Consider the following 23,858-nt stretch of genomic DNA (forward strand, 5'->3'; position numbering starts at 1 on the left):
GGTCAGTTGTAAAAACTAGTTCCACATTTTAACTGGTTCTTTTCATTATTTCTTTATCAGTTGTTTGTGGTCATTTCCTGTGCGGCATCGTTCCATTCTTCTCTTTCTGCGGTCCAGTGCTTTGTCTGTCTGCTGTCATTAAGTGTGGAAAGGCATTTCCATTTCTTCATACTACACTTACCTTCGTCACAGTTACCAAACACCTACCATTAAGACGTGGCAGACTTGACGATTTCTAAGAGGTTCTTGTGTAATTATGTCGCCCAATTTTCCCTGCATTATTATCATTATCACCCTCCAGTAAATAGCCATATGTATCTCTTTTGAGGCCTGTGTGCAATTTGTAGGCTAAGTGTAGCTATTAAGGACTTTTTATAAACATGGTGAACATCATGGACAGTCTGCTGTTTCTGATGGGGGGGGCAGATGACAGGGCTGGGCTTCCAAACCATCATCTTGTGAAAATTGAATGGAATTTTCATTAAAACATTTTTTTAAAGGTTATTTTTTGTCAGAGGTTATGTTTGGGTTGGAGCTAATGTCTGAAGTTGAACTAGAAAGATGTTGATGATTATCAACATGGATAATGATGCTGACGTTCTGCATGTTTACGGCAGTTTGTAAGTCTGGTTCTAATAAATACAAAAGGGGATTCCTGCAAGTGATTGGAAGATTAGGGGGGGGGGGGGGGGGGGGTACATGAACAGAAGAACAAATGTGTACACACATGAATATTGAAGCCATATGGTCTGAATACTCATATACTGACAAGGAATGTGTATCGGCAAGAATCTGGTGATACGATACAAATCCCAATACTAGGATCACAATGCGATATATCACGATACTGTTAAAAAGGCAATTTTTTGTTTGTTTCTTTTTTTTTTAATGATTATTTCCTTGAAAGATTGAATTACCCCAGAAATCTGCACAAATACTAAACACATTTGTATTTGATCCCAACAGGATCTAATGTTCTATCACCAAATGTTCAAACTGAAATTCTGTTTTCCAGACATTCCAGTTTCAGATCCTGTTCAAATGTTCAGATTCTATTAGTTCACAACTAACATCAGAACAGGATTTGAGTTCAATCCAAACAACGGAGCGAACATTACTGAATAAAAGAGTGTGAAATAAGAATAAATAAAATATAAACAAAAAAGAAAAACTAAACTGAACCTCCACAATATCTGCATTTGAATAAATACCTAAAAATATCCATACAGTACTTTTTAATATCGATACAGAATTGTGAAATATAATATCACGATATTTTGCCGAACCAATATTTTTGTAAATCCCTACGTAGGGTGTATCTCCTCTATCTCCTACTGAATTCTAAAATGATGTGGTTTCCTGGTGTGTCCACACATACACACACGTTTCTTCGTCATCTTCTCTTGTTGTTACGTCCGTCAATATCCGTTTTTTTAATTCACCTGACTCTAGTTGCGAAAAAAGGTCTTTCCCTTGCAGTTTTGCGGGATATACTACCATTTGCGCTACGCCCGAAAAAACCACTTTTGCCAGTCCAAAAACTTTTAATCGAAAAATTTGACTTTTGGTGAAATTGTAGTTTTTCCATGAAGTAATTTGTTATATTTGCGCAATTTGAGGGTCAATGGAAAAGCGACTAGTGTTGAACATCAGTTATCGGTGAAGTTTTTTTTCTGGTCTCCTTCACTGTACCGAAAACGTATTGAACCAAAGACCCCTGTACCGACAATGTACTGAAATAAATGTTTCTGTACCATTACACCCCGAGTGTTGACTTTTTTTTTCCAATCAAAAGGCGAAGCTTTGATATCAGAACTGTTTTTTTTTTTTTTTTTTGTCTTTGGTATCTTTTGGTAAGATTCCAAGTAGGGATGTAACGATTACCGAAAATCACAGACGGTTAGTATTAGCGTTTAAATTCTAATTCTCATGATAACCGTGTTTGATTACCGCACTTTTAGGGAAAAAACCCTATGCAAAGATCTGCTTTAATGTCAAATATTTGAGTATAGTTTGAATTTATTACAGTTTTAATTTTCTATACCTAATATTTGGAACCAATATTCACTTTTAAAGTCTGTGAAAAGGTTCGTTAAACATCTGTGTGTTATTTATGCAATAAATTATATACATTTTCCAAATTGGATTTTTTTGTGTGTTTTTTGTCCTTTTATGTTTTTATAGTAGGTTAAAGTGAAAAAAAAATAATAGACAGATGATATAGATGAAGTTGTGCTGACAAAACAGATCCCAAACATGGGTATAGTAAACATTTGTTCCTATAGTATATAAAGGCCAAATCAAAAGGACTGAAAAACAGACAGAATAGACTCAGACCACTAAGGGTTAATATTGGAATGTTTCTGACACAGAGGGGACATTGGGACTGTTATTTTATTTGGTTTATTTGATGTTTTTTGTTTTCAAAATACAACTTGGTTAAATTATTTCAGTGTGTGTATCAGTACTTTTTGAGCATTTTCAGCACAATTTCAATAATACCGCGATAATAATGATAACTGTGATAATTTTGGTCACAATAACCAGGACATGAAATTTTCATATTGTTACATCCCGAACCTCAGATAAATGCACAAAAATTATCCTCTTGCTCTGATCCATCCCATAATTAACAAATTTATAATCAAATATTTGGGTCCAAAAATAGGATCCAAATATGGACATTAAATCTGCCTAGGTGTCAGTGCATTAGATGTGTAAACATGTGTAAATGCTCTTCTACAGACTCTAAATACAGACACTGTGTTCGATGTGTGGATCCTAGTTGTTTTTCTAATCCACGCATGTGGGTTTGGCATCAGTCTGAGTCTCATTCCAGGTTTGGGGTGGAACCCATGGTGTCCACTGGTGTTACATACAGAACTGGAACATTTAAACACTAATAAATCAACAGTGATTTTACAACAGCGATCATTTTATCAAACACTCTGCCTGGAATATTTACTACGATTCCCAAAATGCACCTGTGACAGAATAAAAAGATATTAAATAAAATAGTCGTGTGTAATTTCCGTGTCCTTTTCAAGTATAAAACCAGATGTTTGTAGGGGCGGGTCTATATTCAGACATTTTTACATTTCTAAAAGTGGTTGTTTTTTGGGGGTTATTTTTCCTTTTCTTTTGGGTTTGGTTGTCCTTGGTCTTGCCTCCGTCCTTCTACTCTGATGGAAGCTGACGTGCAGGTGTGTGTGGGAACCATCTGCCTCCACTGTAGCGCATTGACAGCTTATTTTGTGTGCCTGGGCCTAATTAGTGGCGTAGTGGATACACCCCGCTAAGCTTTAGTGCTTTCTGTTGGCCACAGTCGCCTCTAATTTCCTCGTGCCTTTGATATCCGCCCTGAGATTGATGGTTTGCACATAAAGAGGAACAGCAGAACACGTTTGAAAACCCAGCAGAGATAATGCTGCCCCCCCCCGACAAATGTCTGTGCGTTTTACACACCCCCCCCCCCCCCCCCCCCCCCCCCCCCCCCCCCGGTCCGCACATGTGCAGAGATGTGATGGGGAGGGGGTTCGCAAATGCAGCTCAATTGATTTAAGTGAAGTTCCACTGAGAGGTGACGCATCAGTTCTAGACTCACAACGGTTTAATGTGAATGTGAGGGTGGTGGGACAGGTTTAACTCTGGTTTAACTCCGGTTTTACTCTGGTTTAACTCCGGTTTACTCTGGTTTAACTCTGGTTTTACTCTGGTTTTACTCTGGTTTAACTCCAGTTTTACTCCGGTTTTACTCTGGTTTAACTCTGGTTTTACTCTGGTTTAACTCTGGTTTAACTCCGGTTTTTACTCTGGTTTAACTCTGGTTTTACTCAGGTTTTACTCTGGTTTAACTCCGGTTTTACTCTGGTTTAACTCTGGTTTTACTCTGGTTTTACTCTGGTTTAACTCTGGTTTTACTCTGGTTTTACTCTGGTTTAACTCCGGTTTTACTCTGGTTTTACTCTGGTTTTACTCTGGTTTAACTCTGGTTTAACTCCGGTTTTTACTCTGGTTTAACTCTGGTTTTACTCAGGTTTTACTCTGGTTTAACTCAGGTTTTACTCTGGTTAAACTCAAGTTTCAGTCAGGTTTTACTCTGGTTTAACTCAGGTTTTACTCCCGTTTAACTCAGGTTTAACTCAGGTTTTACTCCAGTTTAACTCAGGTTTTACTCTGGTTTAACTCTGGTTTAACTCCGGCTTTACTCTGGTTTTACTCAGGTTTTACTCTGGTTTAACTCCGGTTTTACTCTGGTTTAACTCTGGTTTTACTCAGGTTTTACTCTGGTTTAACTCAAGTTTCAGTCAGGTTTTACTCTGGTTTAACTCAGGTTTTACTCCAGTTTAACTCAGGTTTAACTCAGTTTTTACTCAAGTTTCACTCAGTTTTTAGTCAGGTTTTACTCAGTTTTTAGTCAGGTTTTACTCAGTTTTTAGTCAGGTTTTACTCAGTTTTTAGTCAGGTTTTAGTCAGGTTTTACTCAGTTTTTAGTCAGGTTTTACTCAGTTTTTAGTCAGGTTTTACTCAGTTTTTAGTCAGGTTTTAGTCAGGTTTTACTCAGTTTTTAGTCAGGTTTTACTCAGTTTTTAGTCAGGTTTTAGTCAGGTTTTACTCAGTTTTTAGTCAGGTTTTACTCAGTTTTTAGTCAGGTTTTACTCAGTTTTTACTCAGTTTTTAGTCAGGTTTTACTCAGGTTTTAGTCAGGTTTTACAAATTTTTTACTCAGTTTTTAGTCAGGTTTTACTCAGTTTTTAGTCAGGTTTTGCTCAGTTTTTGGTCAGGTTTTACTCAGTTTTTAGTCAGGTTTTACTCAGCTTTTAGTCAGGTTTTGCTCAGTTTTTAGTCAGGTTGTACTCAGTTTTTCTCAGGTTTTAGTCAGGTTTTACTCAGTTTTTAGTCAGGTTTTACTCAGTTTTTACTCAGTTTTTAGTCAGGTTTTACTCAGTTTTTAGTCAGTTTTACTCAGTTTTTAGTCAGGTTTTACTCAGTTTTTAGTCAGTTTTTAGTCAGGTTTTACTCAGTTTTTAGTCAGTTATTACTCAGTTTTTAGTCAGGTTTTACTCAGTTTTTAGTCAGCTTTTGCTCAGTTTTTAGTCAGGTTTTACTCAGTTTTTAGTCAGCTTTTGCTCAGTTTTTAGTCAGCTTTTGCTCAGTTTTTAGTCAGGTTTTACTCAGTTTTTAGTCAGTTTTACTCAGTTTTTAGTCAGGTTTTACTCAGTTTTTAGTCAGCTTTTGCTCAGTTTTTAGTCAGCTTTTGCTCAGTTTTTAGTCAGGTTTTACTCAGGTTTTAGTCAGGTTTTACTCAGTTTTTACTCAGGCTTTAGTCAGGTTTTACTCAGTTTTTAGTCAGTTTTACTCAGTTTTAAGTCAGGTTTTACTCAGTTTTTACTCAGTTTTTACTCAGTTTTTAGTCAGGTTTTTACTCAGTTTTTGTCAGTTTTAAGTCAGGTTTTACTCAGTTGTTAGTCAGTTTTTAGTCAGGTTTTACTCAGTTTTTACTCAGTTTTTCGTCAGGTTTTTACTCAGTTTTTAGTCAGTTTTACTCAGTATTTGGTCAGTTTTTAGTCAGGTTTTACAAAGTTTTTACTCAGTTTTTAGTCAGGTGTTACTCAGTTTTTAGTCAGTTTTACTCAGTTTTTAGTCAGGTTTTACTCAGTTTTTAGTCAGTTTTTAGTCAGTTTTACTCAGTTTTTAGTCAGGTTTTACTCAGTTTTTAGTCAGTTTTACTCAGTTTTTAGTCAGTTTTACTCAGTTTTTACTCAGTTTTTAGTCAGGTTTTGCTCAGTTTTTAGTCAGTTTTACTCAGTTTTTAGTCAGGTTTTACTCAGTTTTTTGTCAGTTTTACTCAGTTTTTACTCAGTTTTTAGTCAGGTTTTACTCAGTTAGTCAGTTTTTACTCAGTATTTGGTCAGTTTTTAGTCAGGTTTTACAAAGTTTTTACTCAGTTTTTAGTCAGGTTTTACTCAGTTTTTAGTCAGTTTTTAGTCAGGTTTTACTCAGTTTTTAGTCAGTTTTACTCAGGTTTTAGTCAGGTTTTACTCAGTTTTTAGTCAGCTTTTGCTCAGTTTTTAGTCAGCTTTTGCTCAGTTTTTAGTCAGGTTTTACTCAGTTTTTAGTCAGGTTTTAGTCAGTTTTACTCAGTTTTTACTCAGGCTTTAGTCAGGTTTTACTCAGTTTTTAGTCAGTTTTACTCAGTTTTAAGTCAGGTTTTACTCAGTTTTTAGTCAGGTTTTTACTCAGTTTTTGTCAGTTTTAAGTCAGGTTTTTACTCAGTTTTTAGTCAGGTTTTACTCAGTTTTTACTCAGTTTTTCGTCAGGTTTTTACTCAGTTTTTAGTCAGGTTTTACTCAGTTTTTACTCAGTTTTTAGTCAGGTTTTGCTCAGTTTTTAGTCAGGTTTTACTCAGTTTTTAGTCAGTTTTACTCAGTTTTTAGTCAGGTTTTACTCAGTTTTTAGTCAGTTTTTAGTCAGGTTTTACTCAGTTTTTAGTCAGTTTTACTCAGTTTTTAGTCAGGTTTTACTCAGTTTTTAGTCAGTTTTACTCAGTTTTTACTCAGTTTTTAGTCAGTTTTACTCAGTTTTTACTCAGTTTTTAGTCAGGTTTTACTCAGTTATTAGTCAGTTTTTACTCAGTATTTGGTCAGTTTTTAGTCAGGTTTTACAAAGTTTTTACTCAGTTTTTAGTCAGGTGTTACTCAGTTTTTAGTCAGTTTTACACAGTTTTTAGTCAGGTTTTACTCAGTTTTTAGTCAGTTTTTAGTCAGTTTTTAGTCAGTTTTACTCAGTTTTTAGTCAGGTTTTACTCAGTTTTTAGTCAGTTTTACTCAGTTTTTACTCAGTTTTTAGTCAGTTTTACTCAGTTTTTACTCAGTTTTTTGTCAGGTTTTACTCAGTTATTAGTCAGTTTTTACTCAGTATTTGGTCAGTTTTTAGTCAGGTTTTACAAAGTTTTTACTCAGTTTTTAGTCAGGTTTTACTCAGTTTTTAGTCAGTTTTACTCAGGTTTTAGTCAGGTTTTACTCAGTTTTTAGTCAGCTTTTGCTCAGTTTTTAGTCAGGTTTTACTCAGTTTTTAGTCAGGTTTTACTCAGCTTTTAGTCAGGTTTTGCTCAGTTTTTAGTCAGGTTTTACTCAGTTTTTACTCAGGCTTTAGTCAGGTTTTACTCAGTTTTTAGTCAGTTTTACTCAGTTTTAAGTCAGGTTTTACTCAGTTTTTAGTCAGTTTTTACTCAGTTTTTAGTCAGCTTTTTACTCAGTTTTTGTCAGTTTTAAGTCAGGTTTCACTCAGTTGTTGGTCAGTTTTTAGTCAGGTTTTACTCAGTTTTTACTCAGTTTTTCGTCAGGTTTTTACTCAGTTTTTAGTCAGGTTTTACTCAGTTTTTACTCAGTTTTTAGTCAGGTTTTGCTCGGTTTTTAGTCAGGTTTTACTCAGTTTTTACTCAGGTTTTACTCAGTTTTTAGTCAGTTTTACTCAGTTTTTAGTCAGGTTTTACTCAGTTTTTAGTCAGTTTTTAGTCAGGTTTTACTCAGTTTTTAGTCAGTTTTACTCAGTTTTTAGTCAGGTTTTACTCAGTTTTTAGTCAGTTTTACTCAGTTTTTACTCAGTTTTTAGTCAGTTTTACTCAGTTTTTACTCAGTTTTTAGTCACGTTTTACTCAGTTATTAGTCAGTTTTTACTCAGTATTTGGTCAGTTTTTAGTCAGGTTTTACAAAGTTTTTACTCAGTTTTTAGTCAGGTGTTACTCAGTTTTTAGTCAGTTTTACTCAGTTTTTAGTCAGGTTTTACTCAGTTTTTAGTCAGGTTTTACTCAGTTTTTAGTCAGTTTTTAGTCAGTTTTACTCAGTTCTTAGTCAGGTGTTACTCAGTTTTTAGTCAGTTTTACTCAGGTTTTAGTCAGGTTTTACTCAGTTTTTAGTCAGTTTTACTCAGTTTTTAGTCAGGTTTTACTCAGTTTTTAGTCAGTTTTTAGTCAGGTTTTACTCAGTTTTTAGTCAGTTTTACTCAGTTTTTAGTCAGTTTTACTCAGTTTTTAGTCAGGTTTTACTCAGTTTTTTGTCAGTTTTACTCAGTTTTTACTCAGTTTTTAGTCAGGTTTTACTCAGTCAGTTTTTACTCAGTATTTGGTCAGTTTTTAGTCAGGTTTTACAAAGTTTTTACTCAGTTTTTAGTCAGGTGTTACTCAGTTTTTAGTCAGGTTTTACTCAGTTTTTGCTCAGTTATTAGTCAGTTATTACTCAGTTTTTAGTCAGGTTTTACTCAGTTTTTACTCAGTTTTTAGTCAGGTTTTACTCAGGTTTTAGTCAGGTTTTACAAATTTTTTACTCAGTTTTTAGTCAGTTTTTAGTCAGGTTTTACTCAGTTTTTAGTCAGTTTTTAGTCAGGTTTTACTCAGTTTTTACTCAGTTTTTAGTCAGGTTTTACTCAGTTTTTACTCAGTTTTTACTCAGTTATTAGTCAGTTATTACTCAGTTTTTAGTCAGGTTTTACTCAGTTTTTAGTCAGTTTTTAGTCAGGTTTTAGTCAGTTTTTAGTCAGTTTTTAGTCAGGTTTTAGTCAGGTTTTACTCAGTTTTTACTCAGTGTTTACTCAGTTTTTAGTCAGTGTTTGGTCAGTTTTTACTCAGTTTTTACTCAGTTATTAGTCAGTTATTACTCAGTTTTTAGTCAGGTTTTACTCAGTTTTTACTCAGTTTTTAGTCAAGTTTTAGTCAGGCTTTACTCAGTTTTTACTCAGTGTTTGGTCAGGTTTTAGTCAGTTTTTACTCAGTGTTTGGTCAGTTTTTAGTCAGTTTTTACTCAGTTTTTACTCAGTTATTAGTCAGTTATTACTGAGTTTTTAGTCAGGTTTTACTCAGGTTTTAGTCAGGTTTTAGTCAGGTTTTACTCAGTTTTTAGTCAGGTTTTACTCAGTTTTTACTCAGTGTTTGGTCAGTTTTTACTCAGTTTTTACTCAGTATTTGGTCAGTTTTTAGTTAGTTTTTACTCAGGTTTTTGTCAGTTTTTATTCAGGTTTTATTCAGTTTTTAGTCAGGTTTTACTCAGTTTTTATTCAGTTTTTACTCAGTTATTAGTCAGTTTTTACTCAGTTTTTAGTCAGGTTTTACTCAGTTTTTACTCAGTTTTTACTCAGTTATTAGTCAGTTATTAGTCAGTTATTAGTCAGTTTTTAGTCAGGTTTTAGTCAGGCTTTACTCAGTTTTTAGTCAGGTTTTACTCTGTTTTTACTCTGTTTTTACTCAGTTATTAGTCAGTTATTACTCAGTTTTTAGTCAGGTTTTAGTCAGGCTTTACTCAGTTTTTAGTCAGGTTTTACTCAGTTTTTACTCTGTTTTTACTCAGTTATTAGTCAGTTATTACTCAGTTTTTGTCAGGTTTTACTCAGGTTTTACTCAGTTTTTACTCAGTTTTTACTCAGTTTTTAGTCAGGTTTTAGTCAGGCTTTACTCAGTTTTTAGTCAGGTTTTACTCAGTTTTTACTCTGTTTTTACTCAGTTTTTACTCAGTGTTTGGTCAGTTTTTTCTCTGTTTTTACTCAGTGTTTGGTCAGTTTTTAGTTAGTTTTTACTCAGGTTTTTGTCAGTTTTTATTCAGGTTTTATTCAGTTTTTAGTCAGGTTTTACTCAATTGCTACTCAGTTTTTGGTCAGTTACCACTCAGTTATTAGTCAGTTTTTACTTAGCTATTAGTCAGGTGTTACTCAGTTTTTAGTCAGTTTTTAGTCAGGTTTCACTCAGTTTTTACTCAGTGTTTGGGCAGTTTTTAGTCAGAGTTTTGTCAGTTTTTAGTCACGTTTTACTCAGTTTTTACTCAGTTATTACTCAGTTTTTACTCAGTTATTACTCAGTTTTTGGTCAGTTACCACTCAGTTATTAGTCAGTTTTTACTTAGCTATTAGTCAGGTGTTACTCAGTTTTTAGTCAGTTTTTAGTCAGGTTTCACTCAGTTTTTAGTCAGTGTTTGGGCAGTTTTTAGTCAGAGTTTTGTCAGTTTTTAGTCACGTTTTACTCAGTTTTTACTCAGTTATTACTCAGTTTTTAGTCAGTTATTGGACCGTTTTTAGTCAGTTTTTAGTCAGTTTTTAGTCAGTTTTTACTCAGTTTTTAGTCAGTTTTTAGTCAGTTTTTGTCAGTTATTAATCAGTTTTTAGTCAGTTATTAATCAGTTTTCACTCAGTTATTACTCAGTTTTTAGTTAGTTATTAGTCCATTTTTACTCAGTTATTAGTCAGTTTTTACTCAGTTATTAGTCCGTTTTTAGTCAGTTGTTAGTTTTTACTCAGTTATTAGTCAGTTTTTAGTCAGTTATTACTCAGTTATTAGTCCGTTTTTACTCAGTTATTTGTCAGTTTTTAGTCAGTTAGTCAGTTTTTAGTCAGTTATTACTCAGTTATTAGTCAGTTATTAGTCAGTTTTTTCTCAGTTATTAGTCGGTTTTTAGTCAGTTGTTAGTTTTTACTCAGTTATTAGTCAGTTTTTAGTCAGTTATTAGTCAGTTTTTAGTCAGTTGTTAGTTTTTACTCAGTTATTAGTCAGTTTTTACTCAGTTATTAGTCAGTTTTTACTCAGTTATTAGTCCGTTTTTACTCAGTTTTTACTCAGTTATTAGTCTGTTATTAGTCAGTTTTTACTCAGTTATTAGTCAGTTTTTAGTCAGTTATTAGTCAGTTTTTTCCTCAGTTTTTCCTCAGTTATTAGTCTGTTATTAGTCAGTTTTAGTCAATTAGTTTTTTCTCAGTTTTTACTCAGTTTTTAGTCAGTTATTAGTCAGTTTTTACTCAGTTATTGGTCAGTTTTTACTCAGTTATTAGTCAGTTATTAGTCAGTTTTTTCCTCAGTTTTTCCTCAGTTTTTAGTCTGTTATTAGTCAGTTTTTACTCAGTTATTGGTCAGTTATTAGTCAGGTTTGCTCCCCCTTCATTCCCCAGTCTGTCCAGTTTTAGTGGTGAGGAAACTGGAGCCAGTCTGGACAGTACCTGGAAGCATTTGGAATGGAATGAAAATGTCCATTTTTGAACTTTGTCCCAAATCTGAGCTGTACTTTGGCTGAATATTGGCAAAAACTAATCAGGTTGACTGGAGAATATGGACAAACATTCGGACATTGTGTGATGTCAGAAATGATAGAAATGGGACTGCTAGAGCACAGACGGACAGACAGACGGACAGACCAGTATGCTTGCCCTCTGCCAATATGTGGTGTCAGTTAGAGCTGCAACCGATTAATCGACTCAAAGTGATCCAAAAAAAACCAAAATCATTCAACCACAATTCTCCTGAATCAAAGCTTTGTTTCCTTCATTTCTCTGCTGTTAAACATTGGTTCCACTGTTGTGTTTCACACGGACGCTTATTGTGACACACAAAGAAGCTTCAATTCAGGAAAACTGCAATGGAATATTTCCCTTCAATCAATTCGAGTCGCTTAATCGAATCCTGAATTTTTGCATTCGCTTCAAGCACCTAATCGATTAATCGGTTGCAGCTCTAGAGTCAGAAATCAGTATTTTAATCAAAGTATTAATTTTATAATCAAAAGTATTCCGTTTAGAATCAAAAGTGTTCATTTTATATTAAAAAGTATTCATTTTGTTTCATTTGCATGGCAGAAGTTAAATTTCAGTGTAATGTGATGATTGTAACAGAGTAGTTGACTTCTTTCCTGGGAGACCTACAATAGAATGAACACATGTAGCCATCGAAAGAACACGTGAATTCATGGAAAGTTACAAAACGGGGCGGGCAGGAAGAGCATGTGAGCTCATGGAAAGTTTTGGAAAACGTGGTGTACAAGAGAAGTACACGCGAGTGGAAATTTTTGAACATTCTGAGAAGTACCTTACATTTTCTGGGAAAAAGTTACATATTAATATATGATAAACTAATACTGGGAATTAGTTGCATGTGTATATGTTTTGACCAATCCTAACAGACACCAAAAAGACCTTACCCTATTGAAGACAAGCTAAAAAAGGGGGTTTCTGATGTGATTAGATTAATGTTCAAAATATGATTAAAAAATGGGTATGGTTTGTAGCTAAACCCAACCTTCTTTTGACAATATAAAAGTGGTCTCCCAGAGCCAAAAGTCAGTTTTTTCTGCAGATGTCAACTCAGTGTTTATTTTGTGTGAATAAACACTTTTTGTGACTCAAGATTCTCCCTGATCTCCGACTTTGGTCTGGACTCCATGTGCAATTGATCAACGAAGCTCCACAACTTAGACAGAGCTATAGGTAGGGATGGGAATTGAGAACCGGTTCTTTATGAGAACCGGATCCCAGTAGCTTGACTCATTTGCCTGCTTAATGATTCTGCTTATCGATTCCGCCTTCATTGTGCATACACGATGACGTCACATGTACGCTGCATTGTTTTGGTCAGAACGAAGACAACATGGTGTAGAGGCAGAAACGGTCTAAACAGACCACACCAGGTCTAAACAGACCACACCAGGTCAAACCAGACCACACCAGGTCCACACAGACCACACCAGGTCCAACCAGACCACACCAGGTCCAACCAGACCACACCAGGTCTAAACAGACCACACCAGGTCCACACAGACCACACCAGGTCCAACCAGACCACACCAGGTCTAAACAGACCACACCAGGTCCACACAGACCACACCAGGTCCAACCAGACCACACCAGGTCTAAACAGACCACACCAGGTCCACACAGACCACACCAGGTCCAACCAGACCACACCAGGTCCAGTTGAACTGTGTCAAAGCTTCCATTTCTTCTAAAGGTGGAATCCCTCCAGTCTGTTCAAACATTCGTCCACATGTGATTCATTTGGTTCTCTACTCAGCGGTGCTTGTGAATCTAACAGCAGAGTGAACACCACGTCGTCATCTGGGTCCAGTTCTGGTTCCGGTGCCGGCACAAACGTCGTACCCCCTCAAATACAAGTTTGTGAAGGTAGAGGAAAGGAAATGAGGAGCACAACAACAGGAGATGAGCAGAGTTGAATCGGTTCCATGTAGTGGAAATGCAGCAACAGAGGAATTAGTAAAAAGTCTGGAGTTTCACTGTCACTGTACACCCCCCCCCCCCAAAAAAAAATAAAAAATAAAAATAAAAAAAACAGACCTAGCATCATTTGTTGTTATTATTTGTACATGCATCTGTGCAGAGACGGAAATATAAGACAGTTCATGCAAACACGCCTGTTTGTACTCTTTTATTCCCTCACCCAGTGAGAATTGATCAGAGAATTAATAATGGAATTGGATCGGTGAGCAAAATCGATACTGGAATCAGAATCATTAAATTATCGATTCCGATCCCCAGCTATAGGTACTAAATTTTAGTTTTCAGAATATAGGTTGGAAGGATTCCTTAGAGACCAGAGACGTGTAACACCAACGGCCCTAAGTTTTACACGACAAAACGTCAAACCGAACCTAAACCAGACGGCCTTTCATCCCTTTCAGGTCTGGGGTCTTAAACACAGCTCAGTCTAAGTGTACTGTGCAGATGTGAGTCTAAGTGCTGTCATGGTTCATGCATTGGTTTGTTCTCCTGATTGTGTGCGTTCTTTCAGTCCATATTTATTCTTATGATGCAGTGCTTGGTGTTCTAAAGGCCACAGGCCATTTCCCCAGCGTTCATCAGTGATGACCCCTCATTTGTTTGGGTGTAACTACATGGTTCAGAGCTAATGTATGCCTCTGTAATTGGACTCCACATGGTGAATTTCATGCATTTTCCTCTGACATTTGCCTTCCGGTGACATTTGTCCGTGGAAGTGCATGAAAGCCGCGTTCCCCCGTGAAAGGTCAGCCTGTGATTACCAACACGCCGAGGCTGGGCCGGTGATTGGCGGCTGTGGGCGGCACATAGACTGTTACCTGTGGTGTGTGTGTGTGTGTGTGTGTGTGTGTGTGTATGCATGTGTGTGTGTGCACTCTGTCGCTCTTCCAGGACAGACGTTAACAGAAGCCTGTCCTGTTTGTCTTTCAGCGTACTCCACCGTGTCGGGGGTGAACGGACCTCTGGTGATCCTGGATAATGTGAAGGTGAGGCCGTTCAACACTCATGTCTGTGATGTCATCACAACAGTGGGTCTGATTTTTAACACATCAAATTTGGGTCCAAAAATTGGACCCAAATATGGACATTTAATCTCCCAAGGTGTCAGTGCATTAGATGTGTAAACGTGTGTAAATGGTCTTCTATAGACTCTAAATAAACACACTGATCCTAGTGGTTTTTCTAATCCACACATGTGGGTTTGGCATCAATCAAACATATGAAAGTGGTCTGGGTCAGATTTAGGACCATGTATGAAAGTGATCCGGGTCAGATTTAGGACCACATATGACAGTGGTCTGGGTCAGATTAGTGCTGTTCAGACTGTCTGTACCAGATCAGATCCAGGTCACATATGGACACATGTACCTGCATGTGTACGGAGCCTTAGAGACAGTTTAGACATAAATAATTTAAAGGTGCTGGAGACTTTCATCACCAGTTTTTCCTCAGATCTGTCCATCCTCAGTCATATCCTCAGTTTCATTCATCTGTTCGTCTGTCTGTCATTCCTCAGCTGAATCTCTTCCTCATACTCAACAGTTTCTTTGTTCCATCCACCACAAACAAACCATGTGTTTACAGAGTCAGGAGGAACTGGGCATCTGAGGAATTTGTCGCATCATGCATTGTGGGAAACACCAGTTCGCAACATGGAAACAGCAGGAGCTCCCTTCCCTCTATGCATATTCCTTCAGCCGTTTCTGCGTCGCGTTTGTTTCATCCATATAATACCATATGGTTGCACTGTCACTGTCAGACGGCTGTGCGAACCTCCGTTTCCCACAATGCACATCATGACAAAATTCCTCAGATGCCCAGTTCCTCCTGACTCTGTTTGTAAACCCATGGTTTGTTTGTGGTGGATGGAACTAAGAAACTGTTCAGCACGAGGAAGAGATTCAGCTGAGGAATGACAGACAGACGAACAGATGAATGAAACTGAGGATGGACAGATCTGAGGAAACACTGAGGATGAAAGTCTACCACAGCTTTAAATACTTAAGGCTTATGACTGTGATGCAGCTGTTTGTTTACAGCTGGATGGCACCCATTATCACCATTATACTAAACACACTGTGGTTATCTTAGATAATTGCAGTACAGCAATTATGTGGTAATTGTGACGGGCCCATGCAGGCTTTAATGAAGCATCTGTTACCTGTTTACATTAGATTAGATTACATTATATTACATTACATTATGTTAGATTACATCAGATTAGATTGAACTTCACTGATCCTTTGGTCAGATCTTTAGGGAAATTGAGGTTCCAAAAGCAGCACAAACACTGAATATACACTAAAGAAATACCACAAGAACAAAGCAACACAATAACATAACTATAAAAAAAGCTATAAAATTAGTAGTGAGACAAAAAACAAAAATACAGCTGCACATTGGAAAGTACTGGCAGAAACAAGTGGCAAGCAGTAGTAATAATAATAACAATAATAATAAAAGTAAAAATAATAGTAAAAAAAAAAAATAATAATAATAATAGTTTAAAAAAATAATGATAATATGATTAGGGCTGGGCAAGTTAACGTGTTATTACCGCATTGACACATTCATTAAATAACGCTGACATTGTTTTTTCTCTCCCGTTAATGCCGTTTTATTCTAACTCCTATTCTTCTGCTTGTGTGCGTGTAACAATTAGCTGCAGATAGACAACAGGTTTAACAAGAAAAGATGGACGCCCAAAACTTCTGTCCAAGTCTGTTCCTGTAGACTCACTGTAAAACTGACACATACAAACAAACTAAATCTGAGTTCTGTTCACTGCCTTAGGACATTTACATGGCATTATACATTTAAATAAATGAATGGGAAAAAAGATCGCTAGCTCGAGGCTAACTTGAATGGGAAAATCCATAGACACGCTAACGATTAGCATTTACAGATTAATTTAAGATTTACAATGTCTTTTTATCCAACAACAAAGGTTCACATCAGAGATATTTGATACTATTCATTCTTACAACAACTGAACAGAAAATACTCACAGACAAACGTTTTTGGGGCCATACAAACAGAGTGAAAGAAATGTGTCTGTTAGTTCCTTCTTATGTCTGAACCGACTACGGGAACACTGCAAGGACAAAACATACGTTAGTGACACTTATTCCCACCACTAGAGGGCCCCCTTTGTTTACTTTGAACAACTGAACATCACATATTGTTTTTTCAGTGCATTGCTGTGGCTCTGTGAACACTTGTAGGTAAACCATGGGGACCAGGAACAGGAGGATGTGGATCAGGGTTGGTTTGACAATCAGCATCATCGTGTGTTTCAACCAATGACAGCATTTGGAGTGGGCTTAAGACTCTTGTCAATCACTCACAAGTGTAAATAAACGTGTGGACATAAACATGTGTAACAGTAGCGGTCTGTCCCGTGGACATTTTCATTTGAAATGTCTTCAGATGGTGGGGGGGAGAAGGACACAGGTGTTTGGAAGCACTGACATGTGCAATTATTTTTATCAGCGGAGTACTGCAGTCTGAAATATACTGAATGATCACTTCATGCCGGCTACCCCCCTCGCATATAACTATGCGATTAATCGTGATTAATCGTAGAAATCCACGCGATTAATTGCGATGAAGAATTTCAATTGTTGCCCAGCACTAAAATATATATATATATATATATATATATATATATATATATATATATATATATATATATATATATATATATAATATGCACGCACACATATACCCAGATGTGGGTTTTGTATGGTTCTAACTGGTATGACTGTGTTGACTCCAGTTTCCCAGATACGCTGAGATCGTCCACTTGACTTTACCTGATGGAACCAGGAGGAGTGGACAGGTTCTGGAGGTGATCGGTACCAAGGCGGTGGTCCAGGTGAGTACCGGTGTGGGGGGGGGGGGGTGTTGAAACTGTTGGACCTGTTTCATAAACCTGTTCAGTGGAGATATATTCACTTCTTTAATGACTCTGTTTGTTCATGCAAAATGAAACACCATTAATATAGATTAAAAATGAATGATATTTAATCGGAATGAATCCACAACAACCCTGTGAGTAATCTGATTAAACATTTATATAGTAATAATAACATACAGGCTGAACATACTGTATATATTGTGAAGGTGTCTGTGTGATTGACTCCACAGAAAAACCTTCATATTGACCCTATTTTCTGACACATGAAGTAAATGATCTATAAAGGGGAGAACGCTGCTCGTTCTCCATCAGTCAGCGAAGCCTTGTGAAAGGACTTCTTTTTGCCACGATGAATACAAATTTGTAAAAAACAGTGCCACTTATATAAAAAAAAAGTATAAAGTCTTAACTCAAGGGCCACTTACTTTAGTCCGACAGCAGTTTTTATTCAGGGTAAATGTGAGTCTTGATAATCATTTAATTCACTTTCCAAATAAAAAAAAGGCAATAGAAGGCGTACCGTTTTGTACTGTACCGTGAATTAGCGAAGAACGTCGCTTTGAAGGTTTGGTTCTGTGTACGAACTAGTAAGTGGACCTTGAAAGTTCTTTGATAAATAAACTTCCTATGTGAAAAATCCAGCAAACATGCAGGTTTATCTCTGAAAGTGAAGTACAAGCGTTAATTCGACCAAACAGAGGTTGACCCCTGGGCACATCTGGGAATTACTGATGTAACTATTACCACTATAACGATAAACCGTGGTCAGATTTCCAATGGTTAGTATTACTGTTTAAATCAGTGGTTCCAACCTTTTTTTACTCATGACCCCATTTTAACATCACAAATTTCTGTCGACCCCCGACATTCAAAACGGAGCCTTTTTTTTTGCTAAAATTAATTTGTTTTTGATCATGTAATAGTGTGCTATAACGTTAATATTAGAGGACGTTTAGTCTATATAATGTCTATTATTGTGGACAGAGGCAGTAAATCCAGGTGTAGATTACTGCACAAAGGGAGAATGTGATTTTCCTTGGTCAGGATCTGTCCAGTCAGTCCAGCTGTGATTTATAAGAGGACAATTAATACTGAACAGGGATGTAATGATATGAAAATTTCATATCATGGTTACTGTGACCAAAATTATCACAGTTATCATTATTATCGTGGTATTGTTGAAATTGTGCTCAAAATGTTCAAAAAGTACTGATACACACTCTGAAATAATTTAACCAAGTTGTATTTAAAAAAACAACAACAAAAAAACAAATACAATAATAGTCCCAATGTCCCTTCTGTGTCAGAAACATTCCAATATTAACCCTTAGTGGTCTGAGTCTATTCTGTCTGTTTTTCAGTCCTTTTGATTTTGCCTTTATATACTATAGAAACAAATGTTTACTATACCCATGTTTGGGATCTGTTTTTTCAGCACAACTTCATCTATATCATCTGTCTATTATTTTTTCACTGTAACCTACTATAAAAACATAAAAGGACAGAAAACACAAAAAAATATATAAAATCCGATTTGAAAAATGGATATAATTTATTGCATAAATAACACACAGATGCTTAATGAACCTTTTCAAAGACTTTAATAGTGAATATTGGTTCCAAATATTAGGTATAGAAAATTAAAATTGTAATAAATTCAAACTATACTCAAATATTTGACATTAAAGCAGATCTGTATGTAGGGTTTTTTTTCCCCTAAAAGTGCGGTAATCAAACACGGTTATCATGAGAATTAGAATTTAAATGGTAATACTAACTGTCTGTGATTTTACCACCGTTTATCGCTATACCAGTAATTGTTACATCCCTAATACTGAACAAACAAGAACTGAAACTATGAATTATGAAAGAGCTGCAGCAGCTGAAACTGACCACAGTGAACATGTGACACAGAAACAGAACCACAGTGCTGCAGTTTCAGACTCAAAATTTAACATATCTTTTATGTATTGGGATTGTCTCTTTCAACTCACCATATATTTTTTATTAGTATGTTTTTATTTTTATTTTTATCAATTACAAGAAATTTCAGGCAACCCCACGTGGGGTCCCGACCCCAAGGTTGAAAAACACTGGTTTCAATTCTAATTATCATGATAACCATGTTCAATTACTTCACTTAGAAAACTAGAAAACTTGATCTGAAAATGGTCAAACCAGCTCCACTCTGACCTGTCCAACTACGTTTTTTTCCACTCAAGAAAACACTCAGGAATCAATAGAATTGATAAGGAATTGGAATGGTGAACAGAATCAACACAAGCATTAACCCTTTCATGCATAGTGGACAGCTATTCTACAGCTGTTGTATGTTCATGTTTTTTTTTTTCATATTATCTCCATGAAGTGAGTAATATAACTAGTATTAGAGTATGATAAAATGTGAGAAAACATCAGATTAGCTGCATGAAATTTTTTTTTCATAGTTTTCACACAGTATATCACTTTCTGATGACAGGGTTTAAAATATACGTTGTTTTTTTTTTGCTTCAAAAATTAAACCCATGGTGTCCAGCTGAGTGGACATTTTGTAACTTCGTGAAAAATTTCAACTGCATTGGTTTTTTTTGCCTAAAGAGGAATAAAAACACTGCGGAAAAAAATCTTGACAAAGGTCCTCATAATTCATGCATGAAAGGGTTAATACTGATCAGATCCTATCACTTCCCACCCCTAGTGCAGATATCTCTGTCCATAAGGTTCCATCTTTATTGCACATTTGTATGTTCGATGTTTACATGTTAATATTTGAATGTTTCTGCAACACAAAGTACAGTTATAGTTATTTTATTTGTTTTTTTGTTTTTTTCAAAATACAACTTGGTCAAATTATTTGTGTGTGTATTAGTACTTTTTGAACATTTTGAGCATATTTCAACAATACCGTGACAATAATGATAACTGTGATAATTTTGGTCACAATAACTGTGATATGAAATGTTCATGTGGTTCCATCCCCACTGTGAACGTCTCCACAGGTGTTCGAGGGAACATCCGGCATCGACGCCAAGAAGACAGCCTGCGAGTTCACCGGCGACATCCTGCGAACTCCAGTGTCCGAGGACATGCTCGGTAGGATTCCACTGTGCATTTAACCCACAGGTGTCAAACATGTGTCCCGGGGGCCAAATCCGGCCCACTAAAGGGTCCAGTCCGGCCCTGGGGATGAATTTGTGAAATGCAAAAATTACACTGAAGATCTGAACAATCCTGTTAGTTCAGTTCCACATTCAGACCAATTCAATCTGCAGTGGGCAGGACCAGTCAAATACTTTCATAATAACAGAGAAATAATGACAACTCCAATTGTTTCTGTTTGGAAATGTAAATATTTTCATGTATTTACACTAAAACAAAGTATAATTTTGCAAAAAATGTGAATAACCTGAACAAATATGAATAACCTGAAATGTCTTAAGAGAAGTCAGGACAATTTTAACAATATTCTGTCTGATATTAAATGTTTTGTGTGTTTGTAGATCCACTGTGATCTGTACGTTATAATAAACATGTAGAAATGATAAACTGAAGCAGAATAGTGTTCAAATTACACTGATTTATTCAGTTTGTTCATGTTATTCACATCTTTTCTGGTTTTGACCAACTCTATATGTAAAGTGTCATGAGATAACTTTTGTTATGATTTGGCGCTATAGAAATAAAAATTTGATTGATATTTTGAAAGGATAGTTTGTAGATGTAAACCTTTTCATAATGTAAATTTACTTTTTTTTCGCTCTAAAACACAGAGAAAAGTCTGGAGTTGACATTATTTCTATATTATTCTGTTATTATTTTACTGGTTGGGCCCACTGCAGATCAAATTTAACTGAATGTGGAACTGAACTAAAATGAGTTTGACAGCCCTGATTTAACCCATATTTGGTGTTGACTAGAGATGTCAACAGTTAATCGACTATTAATTCATTGTCGATAAGAATTTGCTCGATTAAATTATTAATTGTCGGGTAATTGCCCTTGTCCACCTGTCCACATCTGTTTGAAGGCTGCCCGTTTGTCCGCGCTGTGACGCTGCGGCTGGGATAGGCGGTCATTGAACCGGATCATGGTGTTGATGAGTTAGAATGTCTGTATGGACATGATGGAGCCAAACACAGACCAGCCCACTTCAGGAGGTGGAGAAAAGATAAATGAGCAAAAAGGTTCACTTTCACTTCTGCAGGGGCACGGACTGCACCGCCCCTTACCCCCATAAGATTAGAAGTAGGACGGAAAGGGACGCACGCAGTTACCAACCAACACCCACGCATCCCCAATTGAACTGCGCACGTGCGGTCCAAGGTTATTATCGTTAACGAAAACTAATGAAATGACGAAAACTAGAATTGTAAAAACATTTCCATTAACTGAAATAAATAAAAACTAGAGTTAAAGGAAAAAACGATAACTAACTGAAACTGTATTGTGTGTTTACAAAACGAACTAAAACGGATAAAAATAATGGATAAAATTCCCTTTGTTTTCGTTTTTGTCAATGTCAGATTCATACGAAAGTGATTTATTTCACTCCAGCAATTTTAGCTAGCTGCACCATCCAACACTTTTTGCTCCGTCACTTGTGTTCACTTGTGGTTTCCAGTCGTCTTCTGGTCCCCACTCTACCTGGAAACATGGAGACTAAAGCAGCAGAGTCCTGTCTGGGATTGATTTGAATAGGAGCACAGAGAAGAAGAGAAAAGAGACCACTGAACTACAACTGAACTACAACTGAACTACAACTGAACTACAACTGAACTACAACTAAACTACAACTGAACTACAACTGAACTACAACTGAACTACAACTAAACTACACTGAACAAAAATATAAACGCACCACTTTTGTTTTTGCTCCATTTTTCATGAGCTGAACTCAAAGATCTAAAACTTTTTCTGTGGACACACAAGGTTTATTTCTCTCAAATATTGTTCACAAATCTGTCTACATTTGTGTTAGTGAACACTTCTTTGCTGAGATAATCCATCCACCTCACAGCTGTGGCAGATCAAGATGCTGATTAGACAGCAGGATTTTTGCACAGGTGTGCCTTAGGCTGGCCACAATAAAAGGCCACTCTAAAATGTGCAGTTTTATCACACAGCGCAATACCACAGATGTCACAAGTTTTGAGGGAATATGCACTGGTCATGTGACTTCAGGAATGTCCACCAGAGCTTCTGCCTGTGAATTGAATGTTCATTTCTCTACCATCAGCCATCTCCAAAGCTGTTTCAGAGAATTCATGAAGAAGACTGTGTGAGGAAAATGGTGGTCACACCAAATACTGACTGGTTTTCTGACCCCCCTGGACCACCCAATACGGTAAAAGTGCACATTTTAGAGTGGCCTTTTATTGTGGCCAGCCTAAGTCACACCTGTGCAATAATCCTGCTGTCTAATCAGCATCTGGATCTGCCACACCTGTGAGGTGGATGGATTATCTCAGCAAAGGACAAAGGAGAAGTGCTCACTAACACAGATTTAGACAAATTTATGAACAATATTTGAGAGAAATAGGCCTTTTGTGTACGTAGAAAAAGTTTTAGATCTTTGAGTTCAGCTCATGACAAATGGGAGCAAAAACAAAAGTGGTGCGTTTATATTTTTGTTCAGTGTACAACTAAACTAAAACTAAGCATCGAGAAAAAAACAAAAGCTACTGAAAACGAATAAAAACTATCAAACCTGCTCTAAAAACAAATTAAAACGAACTGAATTAGAGAAAAAAAAAGTCTAAACTAAATAAAACTAAACTGGAATGAAAAATCCAAAACTATTAGAACCTTGGTGCGGTTGAGTAACCCCACCACCACCACCCCACCAACGAAACACACGCATGCACCCCCCCCCCCCCCCAACCCTCCAATTACACACCGCCACACTGTAAAAAAAAAACAAAAACAAAAACATAAAAAAACCTGTAATATTCCGGCAGCAGGGGTGCCGAAAAAATACTGTAAAATAACAAAATAACCATCTCATAAAAATATGGTAATTTTCCGTAATTCAAATACAGTTTTTTGCCCTAACTTTATATGAGATTTTGCATATTTTTTTGACTTTTTAATGTTTAATAAAGAATATTTACATGTATTAAAACAATCCAATTCCCTATAAATATATATATATAAATAATTTTCAGTGAGACTCAGTTGTCCAATCCACTGATAAAAACTGTATTTGGACAGTTTATCAGTGCTTATACATGTTATACATTCACAAAAATACATTTATTCAACAGTTTTGTTGTGAAACCTCCTGTAATTACACAAGATATTTGTCAATGAACAAACAAGTCTGGTTCAACTGACAGAACAAATACTTCTGTTACCGTTAATTGTCAATAATTTTATCTGGTTTTAATTTTTTTTTTTTTTTTTTTACAGTATTAAACTTTGAATTCACAGTTTAATCTCATAAATAGAAAAGAAATATTTGTGAAATTACGATACATTTGCAAATATATTTTAACTGTATTTTCCTGTGAAAAAAGAGAAAATTTCTTTAAAAAAAAAATTAAATTTATGGTTAGTCACAGTAACAGTTTTTTGTGTTATTTTACATTTGACATGTAAAATCACAGTCTGTTTTTGTCATTTCATTGATATTTTCCTCTGTCTGAAAAATACAGGAAAAATCTGTCAAATAAACAGTGAAAATCCTGTTAAATTACAGATTTTTTTTACAGTGTAAACTAAGATGAATTCCACAGGAAACACTGACTGTATCCAATGGTTCAATAAATCAGTCATTAGGGAATATGATATGTGCTTTGATCATGAAGAATAAAAACCATATTTAGCTTTTATTCTTATAGACCGTATTGAAAGATTCTCGGGAAAATTGCTGCTTATCCATTAATCGTTAATCGATCGG

At 36.0% G+C, this 23,858-nt stretch overlaps 1 pseudogene; it reads left to right on the plus strand.

Moving 5' to 3' along the window:
* Positions 1-23,858, plus strand: part of LOC115434166 (V-type proton ATPase subunit B, brain isoform-like) — a 75,829-nt pseudogene that overhangs the window by 25,090 nt on the left and 26,881 nt on the right.

Source organism: Sphaeramia orbicularis, chromosome 15 (genome assembly GCF_902148855.1).
Source record: "Sphaeramia orbicularis chromosome 15, fSphaOr1.1, whole genome shotgun sequence".
Classification (NCBI taxonomy): Eukaryota; Metazoa; Chordata; class Actinopteri; order Kurtiformes; family Apogonidae; genus Sphaeramia; species Sphaeramia orbicularis.